Raw genomic sequence first — 20099 nt, 5'->3', positions numbered from 1 at the left:
TGTGCGCGGAATCCGTAACAAAGCAGTTAGAAAGCGTGTTTTCGGTTGTGGGGCGGGTACTTCCATTGAAGAATGTGTCCAGCACCAGCGTCTTAGTACACCTTTAGATTTAAGTAAATGGTCCATAAGGTTTCGAACAGCTGGTTACGGTAGTGTATACATTCATACAAACCATGTCTGGTGGTGGTTTTTGATTCTGTCTTGTTACGTTTTGCGGTACACTGCATCGAATAGCTAGTATGATTTCTATCTGAGCACAGGGCATTGTCGATACCTGACTTCGAGAAAACCGCATCGCGTTACGGAAGCGTCTTGAGAAAGAATTTGGAAGTTTATCACACAGCCACGCTGGGTAGAAAGAATCCGAGTTCACAAGCGACAAAAAGTTTCCACCACTGCTCATAGGGAAATAGCAGCCTATAAAAGATGTTTCAGGAGTTGATATCTAGGTTCCTATCTGCTTATGTATATCAGTTAGAATCATTTCCACAACCTTTTTACGTTAAAATATTGTTTACCTTGAGTTGACTGAGCGGACTAGCACCCTCTCTCTCCCACCAGCAAAGTGTACGTCAGTGAAGCAATCTTTGAATAAGACAAGTTATCTAGATTTGAAATCTGAAATCCTAAAACTTCCGTTTAGCTTCTTGCTGCCACCTTGGAACTTATTGGCTACTAGCGTGTGAGTCTGTCATTTTTTCTTTTATTCTGGCATTGTTGCTCATCAGGTATGCACCGGTTAGGATGTAGCCGGATGAAATCGACAACGCCTACCTAAAAACCGAATTCGGTCGCCCGTTGCTGGGATGTCTATAACTGCATCAAGAATAAATCAGACGAATAAATCAAGCAAGTTTATTTCTTCTCATGTGTTGGGATCAGAAGGACCCAGTGCACAGAAAACCGTGTGTTTACACTCGAAGGATTACCCAAACGGGTTTGTGGAGACCAGAGAAATCGAAGGAGTTACCTCTGGGGACCACTGATCAACCGTAGCGCTTTTCATTTCTCAAGTCATGTATTTTCGGGACGGCTACTGTCTTTTCGGTTGAAGTATTCCCTCATCTAACTGCTGATAAAACAAGTACTAGAGGAGAATTGAATCCCTAAACATGCCATCTTTAGGGAACCCGAATAAAATCTGTAATCATTGCAATAATTTATTCTGATTTTTTGTTTTTCTTATCTCAGATGAGATTGCTTTTGACAAGAAGACTTTTGCTGATGGTGCGCGTAGTGGCTTAAACTGAAATTTGTCTTCATATTGCACTACTCATAAGGTTCCTGAAAGTTCTTCGATAGTCCTGATCTGTTTTGTCCTTCTTTGGGGCTCGTCATGTAGGCGCAATCTTTGAGTTTCCGTCAACCTTATGTTTTAGTTCAAACGAAATTTTACGGAATTAGCGAACCATACTCATTTGCAAACGAATTCGGTTTTACGAGAGACTCACCTGGAACCCAGCCGAATCTCCTGTTTGTGATGCTTCCAGGCGATTGAATGTGCTGCCTCACGCTGCCTCATGTTTTAGTCGCTACGATATTCGAGATATCGCGATACGTGTGTATACTTAACCCACTACTCATGCGGTTGCTGAAAATTCTTCGACATTCCACGACCGGTTTCACCCTTCTTGGGGCACGATAGGGATCCTAGGAACTGCAAGCGCTTAAGGATCATCTTGTTGCGGGGTGATATTTACAGCAGTCGTCTACCTAGCTTAGGATGGGTGTCAGGGTAAGTGACTGATAGGGTCAACCTGCTCCACAGAATCCCCAAAAACGCACAATGGCTGCCGGACTTCGTGTAGTGATGGCGCGTAGATATACCAGCTCCTCCTGTGTTCCGATGGGGTTTGGTTCTCGGCCGACTCAGTAGATCTCCTGAATTTTGATCTTATATTTTGTTTGTTAAATAGGCTGTGTTTTCCTATGCTTGGAATCACAGACAACACAGTCGACTGGCGAGATATACGGACAGCAAGAGCTTGGTATCTAGAGCTTCGACTGCCTTACATCTGGAGTCATACTCAAGTAACCCATGAGTAGTTTTAGCTCGTTTTCCGACAAAGTAGCCTTCACTCGCACTGACTTTGTCAAATAATTGAATGTCAATAAGGATTTGTTTACATTCGAGCAAGAGTGAACTACTTATCAGCGTAAGAGTTTGGTAAACTGACAGGTAGTGCCTTGGAAATGAGTTCTGGGAGCTGGTGTGTAGTGGTGAATTACATGAGTATAAATTTTGAAGTCGGTCGAACAAAATCAGACTGCTGCACAAAGGCGGCACTAGAACACCACTGGTACGAGGTTTTCAGTGCATATCTAGTCTTTTGTTATTGAGGTCTCGATTAGAATACTTGAATTGCTAATATATACAAATATATATGCATATATATATTGGGGTGCTCAATTACGAGGTTTTCAGTGCATATCTAGTCTTTTGTTATTGAGGTCTCGATTAGAATACTTGAATTGCTAATATATACAAATATATATATGCATATATATATTGGAGGTGCTCAATACTTCATATCATATATCGTGCAGTGAGATTTGTACTATCAACATAACTAAAAAGTGTAATCAAAGAAACAGCCAAGGCAAAAAGTATGTTTTCAGATTAAAACAAGAACTATCAATACTTCAGACTTCACTGAATATATATTTTTTCTGCGAGTTTCAAGTGTGCCTTGATCTGAATCATTCACGTCGATCATTAGGGTCGACTGGTCAACGACAGTGCCAACTAAGCAAAGCCACATCTGTCTAAAGCTTCTGGGAAAGCTTGTAAAAGCAAATTAGTGCCAGCACTACTGATCTGATTTGGACGTTTCCAAATGTCTACGCAGCAAAGTGGAACGATCGGAGGTGTTAGCCGTCAATAAATCTAAGTGAATGCGGGTATGAATTTTCTTCGGCGAGTTTTCGTCTCCTTTACGGTTGAGAATGCATTCCGGAACCTCAAATGGTGAAAAGCAACAATATTTATTCTGTTTCAACCAAAATGAACAAAAGCAAAGGATGTGCTACAGGCTTTTGCAAAAAAAACAGCGATGCTAGCGATACCCATTTAGACGTTATTTCTGCAGGAATGTTGTCATACCGAATGCTTTTCACGGAGGGCAAAAGTTCCACAGAAAACTGTGTAGTGGGATCGGTACGTGCATCGTCTTGTGGATTCTACCGCCGTCCTATCTTTGACGTACTTGGGTATAACTTGACAAACTCCGCCGCTGCATCGAGTTCATGGGACGTGTGTGCCACATTCAGGCATCAGCCGGCTCAAACGTGTCTTTCAAAAGTCATCTGTCCTAGTTCTGTCTTTTGTAAGTATCGGTCCATCGAATCACATCATCAAAAAGGAGTACGCAGCTTGTGTAGCTAGTCTTCACGGGCCCATTTAAACAGATATACAAAAATCTGTGCACCGGATTGAGTAGTACTCTTTTCCTGCCTGATAAAACAAGTTTTTTTCTCACATTCGAATGACTGTACTTCGTCAGTCGTTTGGGATTTATTGTTCAAGCAAAACTTGATTTTTGTAGAAACCATAAAATTTAGCCTATCTGATGTACCCCAGGAACAAGTAAACCGGTAATGGGCTTTTAAATACAGTATTCAGCAACCGTATGAGTAGTGCGTTTTACTTGCAGTTAACTTTTTACATCACCCGTTCGGTATCTAGACACTAACGCAAGTGAGACCTGGTATAGACAGATGAAGCGTTGGAACTTGGGTGACAAAATGCCCACCGAAAATGTTGGTATTATTAGGGGAAATTATTTAAAACTGCAGATTGTATGAAGCTACAGTGTGTTGGAAATTCTTCAGTCCAGTAGCCAACCATGGTAAAATCCTTTCAAATGCCTGCATTTATTTTTCGAATGGACTGCAGTGGGGAACGGCCTATGTGGACATCTCTGTAAGTAGTATCTCAAGTACCTGAAGTATTGAGGGCCTCAAGCTTCCGCAGCTCGAAACCTGAGTTGGTAGTTACCATGACAACATAAATTATAAGGCTGTGTTCTGTCATTCATACGAGGTTTTGAAAATTCCTTTTCTCTCCTGAATGGTTCTCCTAATTAGTCCTAGTCGTTCACCCTGGACTACCTTTCGGTGGTAAACTAATTAACTTGATTATGAAACAGTCATTAAAACTTCCTGCTAACTACTCGATTTTCTCCACTTGGTAATTTGACTGAATTATTAGTACGCCTCATTAAATTCTACTGGTACCCAATTACGGATGTACTCAGATAGCTGCCTTAATTGGGGGGGGGGGAAACACATAGACTCGCAGGGCTTATTAGTTAACCTTCACACTGTGGACTTCCCTCCCGTTATGCCTAATTAACTATTACAGAAATGTAATAACTGAACATGCGATGCGTTCTCTGCGAAAGAACTAACCTTCCAAGGAGGGTACAACTGTTGTACTCACTGCCTTCGAATAGCGAAGAATGTCTTGGGAATGGATAAACACGATGCAGGCAGGAACCAGACTGTGGGGGCCCGTAAGCTTACTTCTATCATTCAACAATTTTCGAGTACTTGACTCCAGTTTGCACAACTGGTTGAGGAAATCAAAATACCCGACTTCACGCACAATGGTAGTATTTTGTTTTGCACAGTGGTGGTTTCGAGTTTCTTGACACGGTGATGCTCACTCGAATAAGAACTTACACGTGCACGCTATTAACGGAACATTGTCTGTCGACGGCTGAATTCAAACTAGAGGACATGGTGTGGAGTGTTCCACGACGGGTGGGCACAAAACGATCGAAAAATCGATCAACAACATGGAAATCAGTGAGGCCGTAGTTATGAGTAGTATTTGTGAACCATTTAGTTCCTGGTCTAAGGAATCAACGATCTTGTAGAACACACCGTCTGTGTTTTTCATTATGCATCTTGTGATTGGTTCAACATCAAGCACGAGGAAGCTGTTTAACAGGCATTCCCAAAGTAGCTGATAGCTAGAAGTCAAAATTTCATATAAAAAATGCCAGACCATTCTATAAAGCACTTGATAGGTTGGACTGGTGGACCAGCACAAGCTTCAGGTGGACAGGGGCCAAAGAGCTCAACCTCATCAACTATCTTCTATTCATTTGAACCCAGCATGTGGGCAAACAGCCGACCGTCACGTGATGCTTTGGCCAGAAGTTCTGCACTTTTGACTCCAGGACGGACTAGTATTACGGTATTTGGTACTTTGAATAGGTGCGCTGCATTCCAGATAAACTGAAAACCGTCTAAAAGCCAAAGTGTACACGTAACATGTTTTTCAATTCTTTCGAAGCAGCGCAAGCAACTAACTTGGTGTTCTTGCTAGAGTGCTTGGTAGACTAGAGTGAAAAAATAAAGAAGGCGTGAGTTTTTCGCAGTAGTTTCTCTGACGTTGAGTAATGCCAGGCAGGTGAAACTACAGTGTTTCAATCACAGCTGAACTATGCATTTATAGATATTTATTCTGTATGCTTTTGGGTCCTTAATGAAGTCCGAACAAATACGCATTTGTACCATGTCATGAGTTTCTATCTGCACTCAACCCAATGATTGAGCTGAACCAAGTGCCAAATTAACAAGTACCAAGCCAACAACCTCATGTCGTTTAGCATATTCCTATCGCGACAGGAAACAAGTCATAAATTTTACAAAAGTACCAAAGGATGATGAAGCTGATAGAACAAAAATTGGAATTTAGTGAGCTATGGGATTGGTTGCTTTGCTTTTCTCTGGGCAGGGTTATAGGAGTGAACCTTCAATATATATATTTTTTGTGGATTCTGGATTGTTATATCGTGGGTGGCCGTCGGTCGGTTACGCCTGCACTGAGCCTGCCAGACCACGCGATAAGGATAAGACAGAGCATTCGGGACACGGCTGTATAGTCAGGACAAAACGTACAGAGCTTTTGCATAAGTATATATGACTACTAAATGGCCAAATATGGTCGTTCACTTGTTTGTTCTGTACAGTCGGTGGCCGTGTTCCGGCCGTGAACACTTTCAAGCCCACTCTACTGGTCGTACATTGCTAAGCCGTGTTTGGTGAGCTCCGCCAATACAGCTGATTTCCGAACCTGTCGTACGGATGATGACCTTGGAAATGCTTCGCACTCTGCACATGCACTTTTTCCATGTCTGGGCGCGTCCCGAGAGAGTCATTGTTATGAATGAACTGGAAACCGAAAATAAGTTCAGCATTTACTATAATCAGATTTAACACCAGCGTTACAGGATTCACCACCACTGTCTCATAAGTCTTTGAGAGACCATACAATGATATCGTTGTGTTGTATATGCTATATTGATTCTTTTCAATTTAGCCTTGCGGATGGAATCATATGACCTGCCAGCGCTTCGCCTTTCAGCCGTGTATCTGGGTGCCGAATGGAAAAGTACCTCGAAATTTATTCTTGCGCTGTTAAATGAATTCACGCTGAGCACTGCTCGCTGTATGGTCGTTTTGTGCCTTTCGGAGGCAACTTTCTGCTTACTGATCTTGATGAGGGCCTACAATTTTTGTGAGGCATTTGTACTACTGGAGTTTGATCAGTAGCACGTTGAAAATTGCATTCTGTAGGCCCACGAACAGTCAACGGCCCGGAGTTTCATATAGGTAATTTGGTGGAAATTGTTTGAAATACGCTCAGCCTGATGGTTTTTACTGAGCAGATATGTCGTAGTATTTTATTTTATTGTTTTACTACGTGAATTGACTGCTATCTGACAGATACAAGCCGGAAGACAGAAAGAATGAACACCAGAAACGAGAGATTCAGCTGGGTTCCAGGTGAGTCTCTTGCAAAACCAGATTTGGTTGCAAATAAGTGTGTTTCTCTAGAATAGAGCTTTCCTGTTAGACATGATTACTTCATGCTAAGCGGTTTAACCTGGATCGGTACGGTTGTAACGTATAAGTGCTGTGTTACTTTGCCCCTTGTGGCCACATCCTGAAAAATTTTTGTGTTTGAGTCCTTATTTTAAAAACTGGATCTGAGCCGGAACCTGTGAGAAGGGTTGTGCTTCACAGGGGCTCTATCATTGACGAAGATACATATCTTGCAGACGGTTCTGCACAGTATAAACCTTCTGATGATTTGGAAAAAAGAATTCCGGCTTTTCAGGCCCACATGGAGACCATTCGATCGCGTCTTGCCGAGCCACACCCTTTATCTTGCAACCAATAAGTTTTAGAGCATGATTTTCAGCACATAATTTTTGCCGGCCCACTCTACCGTCTTTTATCAGACTTCGCAACTGATTGATGTGTTAATTCTCAAAATGAATGTGTTATTCGGGTCTCCGTCTATCCGGTTACTGTAAGAGAGTTCACCTGGACACTAAATGTAGGCTCTGCCCAATGCCTAAATATCCAAGGTCAACTTCTGGGTCGAAATAGCTCAGTTGAGAACTCATTTCTCATCGAATAAATTTAACGAAAGAACTAGGTATGTTCCTATTGGACACCTTCAACGCGTTTGTGTCGGCGCTCAGTAAATCAAGGAACATCTACTTCAAGCTAACTAAAGCATATTGCTGCATGGTACTTAACAGAGGATTGGCACACTTTACAGTGCTCACTTTTTCGGTTGCAAACCGAGTAATTTGAGCTGTTTGGCCCTTAATAAATCAGATCAGTTTTTCGGAATGGCAAAGCGACCACAGTCTTTAATGAATCTGCTTGACAAAGCATGTTGGCTATAACTTCAGGTTTGGAACTTAAGCGTTCGTCTTGGTCAAAAGATGCCAAAACTTGGTAGGCATAATCTATGAAACAGATAATCTAGGCTAAGCCGTTTGCAAAATCTCACTCCGATGTTAGCAAATATACACTCATTTGCAAACTAATTTGGCTTTTTGGATAGACTCACCTGGAACCCAGCTGAATCTCCCGTTTGTGATGTTCTCAGGCCGGGTTCCAGGTGAGTCTCTCCAAAAAAACAAATTAGTTTCCAAATGAGTGTATATTCACTAATTTCGTGCAATTTGGTTTCAAGTAGAGCATAAGGTTGACGGAAACCCGAGGACTGCGCCTACTGGGTGAACCCCAAAAAGGGGGAAACCGGTCGTGGGCTGTCGACGGATTTTCAGCAATCATATGAGTAGTACATCACTCCGATGTTCTTTGTGAAAAGTCATCCAACAACTATCTTTTGTTGCACCCTTGTTTCACAACCATTCATAATAATTTTCCGGCACAATGGTCTTTGATGAACTCATAATGAGAATTACGACTGACGCACCGTACCATATAACACTGTATGAAACCATCCACAGTTTACGGACCTCAACGGGGAATGCATCGATCTAAGGTCATACGGTTCTGAATTTCACCTTGACTGTCCATTAACTGTGAAAAGCTTTTCTACTTTAGACTGAAATGGAATTAATGAATGAGAAGGACGCTCGACATAAGGAGCGAAAACCTGCAAAGTTCACGGGGTTGCTGAGTTTCCTTTCGCTTGATCGAACCCCTCTCGTGCTCGAACCCACTGTTTTCTGAGTCTACCCCCGTAGACTTGATATTCACCCGCGATTATTCATGAACTTTTGACTCTTGACGAACGTTTTGCGCGCGCCTTTGGGCCGCGTCACAATGTGCTGTGCGCACTCGGTTGTGGCTAACACAGATCGATTTGTCGTTCTCTCATTAGACTTACATCAATTTATGCATCCATTTTGACGAAAAACCCAAGATTTGATGTTTGTATCGGTTTCATATGTGTTTTTTGGACTGTGATATCTCATTTTACCGAAAAATCCCTAAACCTCACAATGCTTAGCTTACAAATGCGCACGTTACATAACGGGGCTTTCCAGAATACGTCATGTATCCGAAAAGAGTGTTTTTGGAAAAGTTTACTTACTCCACTTCAAATTGTAAAATTTCTCCCTGCCAAATTTGGCGACCAAACTATCCGAATTTTAATACTGCTGCCTCATAATGTTATTATATGACTGACTTGATTTGGTGATGAGATCACGACAACCATTTGGCCGCCCTTCAGTTCCAGTAAATTGTGCGACTTCACCTACTTTTCGTAGATTCCACTACTGCATAAGCTCTATCTTAAATTACTTGCTAGCGAAGCACGAAATGTTGATTTAAAAGTCCTTTGAGCCGGTCAGCATATCAACACCATTGGCACCTTTTTGATGAGAAAATATACTTTTAGGTAACTCAGTGGGTCCCTATGAAAGTCAATTACTGAAGCAGAATTATCCAGTCAGATACGATAGGCGTATCGACGGGCTGATCAACGAATGAACGAAAATTGGCGCGCTGGTTCTCAGGCATACACCCAAAAATTTCATGAAACCCTCGAATGCCGCACAAAACCTTCATTGAAGGAAACATTTCTCGGGATCTTTAGGAAATCTCCGTTTATTTTAAAACTGCGCGTTTTAGTTAAATAATTGTCTAGCTGATTCTAGTGGCGCTACCCGACAGGGAAGTCCCGACAGGTGGGTGAATCAAGCGACAAAACCGGGGCGTTTACTGGGTCATCGTTTGGGGCGTTGTAGGTGTGAATCTGTTCGTCTATTCAGGCGTGAGAATTCAAATGTGTCCGGACTGTGTTGGTGGAGTAGTATAACGTTCTCGCCTCGCGTGTTAAATGTTCGGGTTTCAAACCCTGGCACGGTCAACAACATGCAGTGCGAAACTCGAGTCTGGTGCTTCCCCCCTTCGGCAAGAACTTACAAGACAGTTAGATGGATGTCAAACGAGAGTGATGTGGACATGAATTCCACAAATTCTGCAACCACCTTCAGCTAATTTCAGTTGGACATGAATTCCACAAATCCTGCAACCACTTTCAGTGGTTCAGTTCATTCGTGATTACAACTCAGAGGGGCGCTCGGTCCCCTTAGGTGTTCACTCCTGTAGTGCCGTGACTGATTGTTCTTCTCCGCAAGAATCTTGGACGTATTATCCTGTAAATGCACTAGATACAATTGTTCTTAAGACACTCGTCATTTCGTTCAATCTACTTGCGTGTACGCAATGCCGTTACGCTTTTCGGATATTCTCGTAATGCGTTCTAATGGTTTTGAAACAAATCGTTGTTTTCGTAAAGTCTGGGTACAACGTAAGGACGACGTAAATATAGATTATCCCTTGTTTTCGAACCCTCTCTAGAATCACTATCAATATCGGAGCCTCTAGTAAATTTATTGAGAACCATTTTGTCTTTTTAGGTAGCTGAGTAGCTATATCAGTCTTTTAATTTACTTTTGAATATGATGTTTCTTCGACTTTTTAATATTTTCAGCTTGCCATTATTTTCAAGCGAGATGAATTATTTAAACGACTCGTTAAATGATTATCCGTTTATTACAGAAAAATTTCACATGACCTTAGCCAAAAATCATATTCTATGTCAATGATTTCAATTTCAAAAGTCTTCCTCGTTGGACAGCTGACTTTGGATTTGGTTTGTTCATCAAGCATACGTCTCTTCGTCCATCTCCCAGAAAATGTGTCTGCGCCTGAAGTTTGATTTTGGTAATGCTGTTTACCGCAATATCTTGGAATACAAATCTTGGAAATTTGCCGTTTACATTCGTGCTACAGGTTTTCAAATTTGCTTTGAAGCTGTCACTATGGTTGCGGTTTTTCAACAAAAAACGGATTAATGGCAGACATCAAACAAGAGAATACTTACTACTTACTATTGCCGTGCTTGCCACACAAATGTGCAAAGTGCGCACAGCGCGGAATGGATCTCGGTCAGTACGATCATGGTCACGTGAACGACTCATCCCCGACGCACATTCTGATAGTGTTGAACGTGTCTTGGTCACTCGCCGAACTAATCGATCATATGCTCATATACGCACTTTTTAATAAGGTTCCACATTCAGTGGTTTCGACAGATAGGAATACTTAGCCACTCTTATTCTTACTTACTCCGATATGTGGCGTCTGAATACCCTGAAAGTTTCCTTTCCCTCAAACTGCTGTCAATATGAAATCGTTGTGATGGCATCTATACCAAGCAAATTTCACCTGAAATCTCGACGTCGAAAGCACAGTGGCTTGGGAGAAATAAATTTCGACTTGATCCTGGGTGCACTGCGTGGACTGTGTTGGGAACTGAGCGCCAGTATTAGCATCTATAATTTGGGAAAAATTCAAATCACGTGTTTGTTTCTAAAGACTCCCCAATTCTATCTTGGGTGTTTGTGGGATTAAATGTGATTCGTGTGCTTTAGTTTCTAGTCCGAGTTCGACTCTTTGAAAGCTTAGCATTTCCTATTATTAGGCACACTTTGTTTTCCCACATTAAGCCCTCGAACGAGAAAGGTTTCGCATTCATCCTGTGTGATATCTGACAGTACTGGACCATTTTATGTTCGGAGTGTTCTTTCCCCTTTCAGACGTGTTTGACTTGCATTTCTCATACGAGAGTTCATTACAACTCGACACAACATTTTGAATTCGTTCTGTAACACGGCGAAAAATTCAGTTTGACCCTCCATCAAAGAGTCGATTTACCTTCACAGTATGTCAGCTGCAAACTGCCAAGCACATGCTAAACGATAGTGGGTTTGAAGCGTCGAACCTCATTCACACATCGACCAAGAAACGCTTCGGTCATTAAGCCTGACTTGTTTATAGAATCTGCCAAAGATTATCGATTATTTCCTGCGTATTCCCATTGCCTCAGTCAGTAAGCAGTACAAAATATTTCGGTTGTCTGTTTGGTTGACAGGTTGCGTTTTGTATGATTCTGGTGCCATATCAATTTTAAAAAAATCAGAAAAATCCTGGGGTTGGTTTATCAATCATTCGTGGAGGTAGTCATTTACAATACACCAACTACTAAAACTAGATGATGTGAGTGTAGTTTGACTGCAGAAGTACCTCATTTGAAAAGCTTCGCGACATTTATTGCAACCATCAACGATCTTTAGGCTGGAGTAGAGCACAGTGGGTATGGGTGAGCCATAGTGATCCGTTTCGAGTTAGACAAGATCGAAACTTGCATCTGACGAGGTTTTTGCCGCAATGGCGTAACTTTTATAGGGATGATTCTCGCTTGCAGCATCCTAGTTCTTGACTTGACGGTAAGCAGAGATACTTTTAACTAGCTCCTGGGTAGACTTCTTGGAAATGAGTTCGTCCCCGTTTGTAGGGTTCTATGGATCACAATCCGAGAGTTACCATTTGGCGGTGATATGCGGCTACCCTTTCAAATCCGTCTGCCATAGTTTTTCGGTGGTTGTCGAGGCCACCCGGTACCGCCTCACTTCTTGCTGCGATCCACTAAAACGTCTTTTACTGCTTCCAGTTGAAATGCTTCTGCGGTTGGTAAAAGGTGACGCCTGCTTCCATTCTACTCTCGAATTCTAAAGCCATGTCGGACTTGCTGAAGATGCAATCAATGGTCAGTCTGAAAAATGTGCCATCGTTTTCGAAATAACAAGTTTTCTCAAACAAGATGTTCTCAGGCCGACGTAGCAGCCCGTTTTTAAGTTAGATGAAGAAAGCTTGTTCAGTGTCAAAATCAGTGACAGGAGTTTTGGTCTCAACGGAATCGATGCGCGATCGTTCGGAACCTCTTAGATTCCGGAGGATAGGTCAATTCCTCTTTGATTTCAGCGCTAAGAAGGTATGCATTAAAGCCTCTAAAAGTTTCTCTAAAGGTTGATGCAGCGAAACTCCAGAGAAAACATTAAAGCTTGACGCAGCGAAATGCCAAAGAAAATATTTTGCGGCGACGTAGCCCATAAGTATCGGTAATGCTGAATCGCAATAAGCCTCGAACTGACCTGGGGTGATTATTTGTCTAACGGCACCAATTACTTTCTGATACCGGGCTCACCAACGTCGCATTAGTTCTTTACCAAGAGTGCATTGATTGGATCACCACATTCCTGTACTCGCTCAACAAATGTGTGTGAATAAACGCTTGAAATATTGCAGGAAGCTTTTTTTTAAAAAAAACTTGGCGTTAATTTGATACCCTTCGGTTATTTGGTGTCACGCCAACGACCGGAATGGTAGATAAGTTTGTCACAACTTACTACTTAAATGGTCGACGGAAAAGAATTGGAAGCCGATAAAACAAATCAAGTGTGCATAATTGTGGAATTTTACAGTCGAGCGCTGAATGCCATTGTTAGTTATTTGTGGTAAGAATTCGACAGAAATTTCGGAACTACATCTATCTAAGAAATGTTAAACAGGGCGCAACTGGTATTAGAATTTCGGCACGTTTCAATATAAATTTAGGTTACATGGGATATTTACGAATAAGTTTTCAGAACAATGAGCATTTTGTTTCAATAAAGTCCTGGTATTATCTAAGCAGTCGGCGATGTCGGCTAGGGGGACTTTTGTGCTAGGATGCGTTTTACTCAGCTATCCTTGAGGTTGCCTTTCCCGTTAGTTTAAGTGTTCAGGCATTTGTAGCAGAAAGCTACAACAGTCCTTAGAAGGCCTACTTCCAAGAGTAATCACCACAACTCACATGAGTTGGCTTGAACTTGGTACTTTCTATGAGGCTCACACCAACCCCTATCATAACTATCTTGGGATATCCTGAGGGCAAAACACTACCTCCCGATCAAGTGAGGGGTATGAAATCCATCGCGGATTGCGGTAGGATTGCGGTGTTTGACCTGCAGTACAGCCTGCAGTACGGGTGAAAATGTGTTCTCTTAAAGCTGAAAGTCGTGTGATACTTTCCATTCTTATCTCACGCAACCATACAAAAAGTATGCTTTCGTCTCGTCGATATCACAGTCCTGATAAGATTGCCTACGTTCGGTATGCAGCATTCTTCTGTAAGAACCGGTTACTCCCAGGAAAACGATGGGTATAACTCATTCACCAGTAATCGCTAGACGCGTGATATATTTACGAAATGTTAGCTTTTATGCAAACAGAGGATTGCGTGGTGACATGAGTCCGAAGGAAACCTCGTTTGCAGTCCACGCGAGTATTGCCTAAAAACTTCATCGCTTCACTAAGCGTTATATCAGGCGACATTTTGAGATTTGAGTGGAATAGTCACTTTAAAACAAGGTGGTTCTAACCATGACACTGGCGACGACGATCGACGAGGGCTACTATGGTTCTCACAGAAGATAACCATCATATGGTAGCTGTTTTAATTGTGGTCGTAACATCATCGCACCAGCTTTATTGAAAATTTTAAAGTATGTACACCAATACTTATATCTACGTCTGATACAGGATCTTCATCACCGAGAATGATGGACACTTTTCAGTCAAAGACACTTTGTAATGTTTCACGCGAGTGGTCCCACTATTTATTGTTTTTGAACTTTTGTCAAAACGTCACGCACAGTACGTTTCTTGGTGGGCAAAGAGATCCTGACCAACTGCCGGATTTCATCGTAGCAGGAAAATGGAGCACCGGATTGGTTCAAGGATCACTAGGACAATACGATCGCAGAGCTCATCAAATTCTGTCATACTGAGGCTTAGCCACCAAAACTATCTTCACTCCCATCTATGATCGATGACCTAATTTAAAGTTGTCCGAGCGAACCTTGCCTTAACCAGCCTTCTTTCGATTTCATAGTTAACAAAAAGGATTCGCTCTCTCAGAATTTGATGAGCTCTGCGATCGTATTGTCCTAGTGATCCTTGAACCAATCCGGTGCTCCATTTTCCTGCTACGATGAAATCCGGCAGTTGGTCAGGATCTCTTTGCCCACCAAGAAACGTACTGTGCGTGACGTTTTGACAAAAGTTCAAAAACAATAAATAGTGGGACCACTCGCGTGAAACATTACAAAGTGTCTTTGACTGAAAAGTGTCCATCATTCTCGGTGATGAAGATCCTGTATCAGACGTAGATATAAGTATTGGTGTACATACTTTAAAATTTTCAATAAAGCTGGTGCGATGATGTTACGACCACAATTAAAACAGCTACCATATGGTGGTTATCTTCTGTGAGAACCATATTAGCCCTCGTAGATCGTCGTCGCCAGTGTCATGGTTGGGACCATCTTGTATTAAAGTGACTATTCCACTCAAATCTCAAAATGTCGCCTGATATAACGCTTAGTGAAGCGATGAAGTTTTTAGGCAATACTCGCGTGGACTGCAAACGAGGTTTCCTTCGGAATCATGTCACCACGCAATCCTCTGTTTGCATAAAAGCTAACATTTCGTAAATATGTCACGCGTCTAGGGATTACTGGTGAATGAGTTATACCCATCGTTTTCCTGGGAGTAACCGGTTCTTACAGAAGAATGCTGCATACCGAACGTAGGCAATCTTATCAGGACTGTGATATCGACGAGACGAAAGCATACTTTTTGTATGGTTGCGTGAGATAAGAATGGAAAGTATCACACGACTTTCAGCTTTAAGAGAACACTTTAAAACAAGGTGGTTCTAACCATGACACTGGCGACGACGATCGACGAGGGCTACTATGGTTCTCACAGAAGATAACCATCATATGGTAGCTGTTTTAATTGTGGTCGTAACATCATCGCACCAGCTTTATTAAAAATGTTAAAGTATGTACACCAATACTTATATTTATGTCTGATACAGGATCTTCATCACTGAGAATGATGGGCACTTTTCAGTCAAAGACACTTTGTAATGTTTCACGCGAGTGGTCCCACTATTTATTGTTTTTGAACTTTTGTCAAAACGTCACGCACAGTACGTTTCTTGGTGGGCAAAGAGATCCTGATCAACTGCCGGATTTCATCGTAGCAGGAAAATGGAGCACCGGATTGATTCAAAGATCACCAGGACAATACGATCGCAGAGCTCATCAAATTCTCTCGTACTGTGGCTTAGCCACCAAAACTATCTTCACTCCCATCTATGATCGATGACCTAATTTAAAGTTGTCCGAGCGAACCTTGCCTTAACCAGCCTTCTTTCGATTTCATAGTTAACAAAAGGGATTCACTTTCTCATTTTCCCCTATCTTTTGTCATTTAATATCTGCTTCACGCTGAAATCTAATCTATCAAAATATCATAAAATTTCATAAATAAAGTCTCAGAAACAAAAACGATTTAAGTGCAACTATGCTGGGGGCTGTGAAGTGCGGTATATTCGTTACTACTCACAACTGAACTTTGACACCGCGTATTTCTGTACGGTACACCGTGCCCTAATTCGCTAGCGGAGTGTTCAATTAGATTTCGGTAGCTGAGTCTCTGGATGGTTGAACGCTCATGTGAGTTTCACGAACGACACACAAAGCTATCTAATGGTATGCTCTATTCATTAACTTGGAATCAAATTTCGGAGCACGATATTTTTCGGCGTAGGAGGAACACTAAGGCCATGTTACTTTTGCACCAAACATGCATCCTGTTGGTTGGGCAATCAAGCGAGGAGAGGTTATCAGAGGGCAGTGTTCGAATAGGAAACAACCTCATGTGGAGGCATGAAAAATGTAGTACGAACACGAATTGGCGTGCCGGCATGTATGCGGTACGGCGTTATGTTTATGACGTCTTTGTACGCTTCGGATTCGTAACATATTCCACGATTGCGTTGGTAGGCACAAACAGAACTTTGTACGCCTTTCGAAATCCGCAAAAGGGCGTTAAAGACCTTAGCGAAATGTCATCGCTAGCATATTTTTGTGTACGGCAGAACTGACTTGTTGGATGAAGATGCACCAGTGAGAGTGACGATGAACGATGACGTCTTAAGAAATTGTACAGTTGACAAACAGCGCCAGACTGTTCAAAGTGCTATCAGATGATCTTTGTTCGAGTGCAGAATACCAGTCTAGCCGACTCATTCTGTTACATTGGACAGTCTCACGAAGTGAGCCAAGCTGAGCTTTGCCCTACGGGAACGAACGTTGCAACGTGCTTAATGGGGATCTTTCGCTCCATCAGTGTCCTCAATATTGACCAACTTTTGAGCTAGAAAACCTATTCCCCGATTCATCCCAAAAATACACCTAACAGGACCAAGTGATGAATGGCAGCTGCAAGACGCTTTTATTTGAAAAAGAAATAAACGTGAAATTTAGCGACAATTTCACAGCACATTTCCTGAAATGTAAATCGTCATGCAGAGGTAGAGTAAACTTTGAAACACACACTTGAGTTAAAAAAAATTCAACCAAACGGATTAAATTAAGGATAGATACATAAGAAACAGATTACCTCTCGAGTTCAACTTTATGGAAATTCATCAACGGCATGAACTACCACCCAGTTCACAGTTAAACTGGTAGTTTGAGCGTATGCCTGATTTTACTTGTTTTTTAAAACAACATATTATACAGGAGACGTCGTTCGTTACACAAAAACGCAGAAACTGGCGGCATTTGCGTTTAGTTGAAACTCTGGACATTCCGTGCAACTCAGCTGAGTGTTTCGGTTAGGAAAAATGTCGTAAGTGGGTGAGTCGTTTCAAAATATTCCTTAATATATGAAAATTTATTCAGAGAAGGGTGTACAAATGAAGCAAGATCTGCAGTAAGTGTTGAGCACAGGAACGTTTAGTTTCTATGACGTGTCTTGATGTCTTCTCATTATTTCGAGTTCAAACGGTTTTTAGTGAGACAACGTCATTTTTACAAGAGAAAATTTCCTAAAAAGCAGGTTGAACCGTCTGGAATGTTCTTTGCAGTGGATTTACTCAAACGGCGACCAAGTCCGTGGAGTACTCTTTCGAAAGTGAAATGTTGGCTGTTCAATTCCACTCCTACGTGCTTAAATGCGCTTGCGCCTTGTGAATTTGAACATTTATTTTGTGGTTTAAAACGGTTCCAGTGTACTCAAAGACATTTTCTTTCATCAGTGGCATAAGGCTATTTTCAGAGTTCCTTGTACCACAGTTTTTTGTGACAGGAATAGCCATATATTGTTTTCAGTAGTAATTTGTTCACGACTTTCATCACGCTGCTGTCGTGAAGGCCTCCGTTTTAGGTACTCAGGGAAACCAACAATTTATTCGTGCAGTCGCTCTCGGCCGTCTATTTGGCGTCTATTTGTTCATCTATGAATCTTTCATTGTCTCATCATCATTGTCTCAGACCAACCTGAGGGAAAGATAAGGGTCAAGAATGTGCCAGGCTATTTAAGACAGGATAGGAGCAGACGAGTTGCTGAGGTATGATTTGAACGACGGCAATAGCGGTCAGTAAGTTCGCACTTTAACCAGTGAGCCACCCTTTGAGCTGGTATAAAATCTATGGGGAGATTATGTTTGCACTAAAGTGTTTGGAGCAAGATAAAATCCAATGAGCTCCTGTATTTAAGTGGCAGAAGACAGCAAAAAATCTGGTACTGATTCGCGCGCGGAGCCTTGCAATAAACCATGGGGTTCGTCAGGTAACCCGGTCAGCTGTTTACTCAGACGTCTACGAGGCAATTGTTTTTGTTTTCCTCTTGGTCCTAGTTGAAACAAAATTCTGGTGGGGTGAACTAAGGATACGCGAATTTCACAGCCATCAATCCTCGGACCGCAAGTTTCACATTATGCCGTTCTTTTTTCAGCCAGCTGTTTCATCTTGAAGTGGGCGAGGTATCGAGTAACACAGTAGGGTAAAATGAGGCTTAATACAAAGGCAAATTAATGTAACATTTGAACAAAGTTGGGTACTGTTTACCGGGCAGTGTTCTTAAAAGCGATGCCTGGAGTTATTGGACGCATACTGTCTACAAAAGTGATTAGAAACCCTGAGTAATTTTGCAGTGCACTGAAGTTAAACTGAGTCCGAATTCATCGTTCGACTCTTTTGAGGAATCAACGTTGAAATGCCAATAGGTCGAATTGTAACATCACTATCGTCGGACATGCAGAACAGTCTCAGATGAAACATGTCGATTGCTCTCAGTGGATGTCCTCCAGATGGGGCATTAGTTATAAATGTACCTCACTGGAGAGGCTGCAATATTCGGCGAACACCAGCGCTCTCTATTTCGTTTCACGACATGTTTTACATAAGGATGCGTTTTATATTGCGGCTAGTTATTGACTATCATTGTGGAGTCATGCCGAAGATCGAAGGCCCTATAAACAAAGTCTGGTAAACATGAATCAGCCCTGAACTGAAGAAACGAAATCAGTAAAAAAGGATTTTTGTTTACATTTCTGTGTTTTGGTAGGTAAAGTCCACTTCGCTTTACTTTGTGTTTTTCATTTAAGACGGCACTCTCCGGTTGCATCCATGTCCCCAGGTTAATTCTCGCCTAATCAATAAGATCGTTGAGTAAGCAAAAGCACATGACCTATTGATAGTTCAACGCAGCACTTGCTGGAATCATATAAGGACTTTGCTTCAGCTGAACGCTCTTGAAGAATTACTTATTTTGTCGTGGAAAGTTTCCTCTGTACTATTATCTACATTGAAATTAGTGGTCGTTGGCCTGTTCGCTGAGCTGGGCAATTTGATTGCAAACGTTTCATCACCAATCTAGGTGACATCATCAGTGCGTTATTGTGGAGCGTAGGAGTGTGTAGCGGTGGGTTGGTGGTTGTGCGTTGGGTATTGTTGTGCGTGTATTAATATGCGTGCTGAGGATCACCTTTGATCGCGATTAGTTGTTCGGTCGGGCGATTCCATTGGTTGCTCCGTTGTCCTGTGTCCTCATTCGCCGATGCCCACGTGACCTCTGAGCTTGGCATCCCCTGCCGTCATAATCTGGTCGATGCTAGAGTGACCTTTGCAGTGTCCTTTGAGTGTCCTTTGCAGTCCCGGGTTGTGACCTTTATTGATTTACCTCCAAGGAGTTCCTTGTTTCGTTGTTTGTGAGTCCAATATTCGGTTCTCCTTGAGTTTTCCGATTGAGATGTTGGTGGAGGAAGTGTAATTGTTCGCGCGTAGAGGCTTGTCGGCAGGCGAAGTTTTCCCAGCGACGAGCTTCTTTTAATCGTTACTATAACTGCGGATGTCCAATTACATTCCAGAGATTACGCATTTTACGAATTTCTTCATATGAATAATGATGAACCACTTGCATTTACTTTCACCTGTATCCAAACATGTACTCTTGTTTGTTATTCTTTTTTGTTGTGGGTACTGTTCAGACTTATTCTTCCTGCGTCTGCTAACTCCATCGCTCACGACACAACTAAAGATGTTGCTGTGTCAGTCTGATATTCCTTG

This window comes from Opisthorchis viverrini (genome assembly GCF_000715545.1).
Source record: "Opisthorchis viverrini unplaced genomic scaffold opera_v5_64, whole genome shotgun sequence".
Lineage (NCBI taxonomy): Eukaryota > Metazoa > Platyhelminthes > Trematoda > Opisthorchiida > Opisthorchiidae > Opisthorchis > Opisthorchis viverrini.
Note: the sequence above shows the minus strand (reverse complement) of the source record.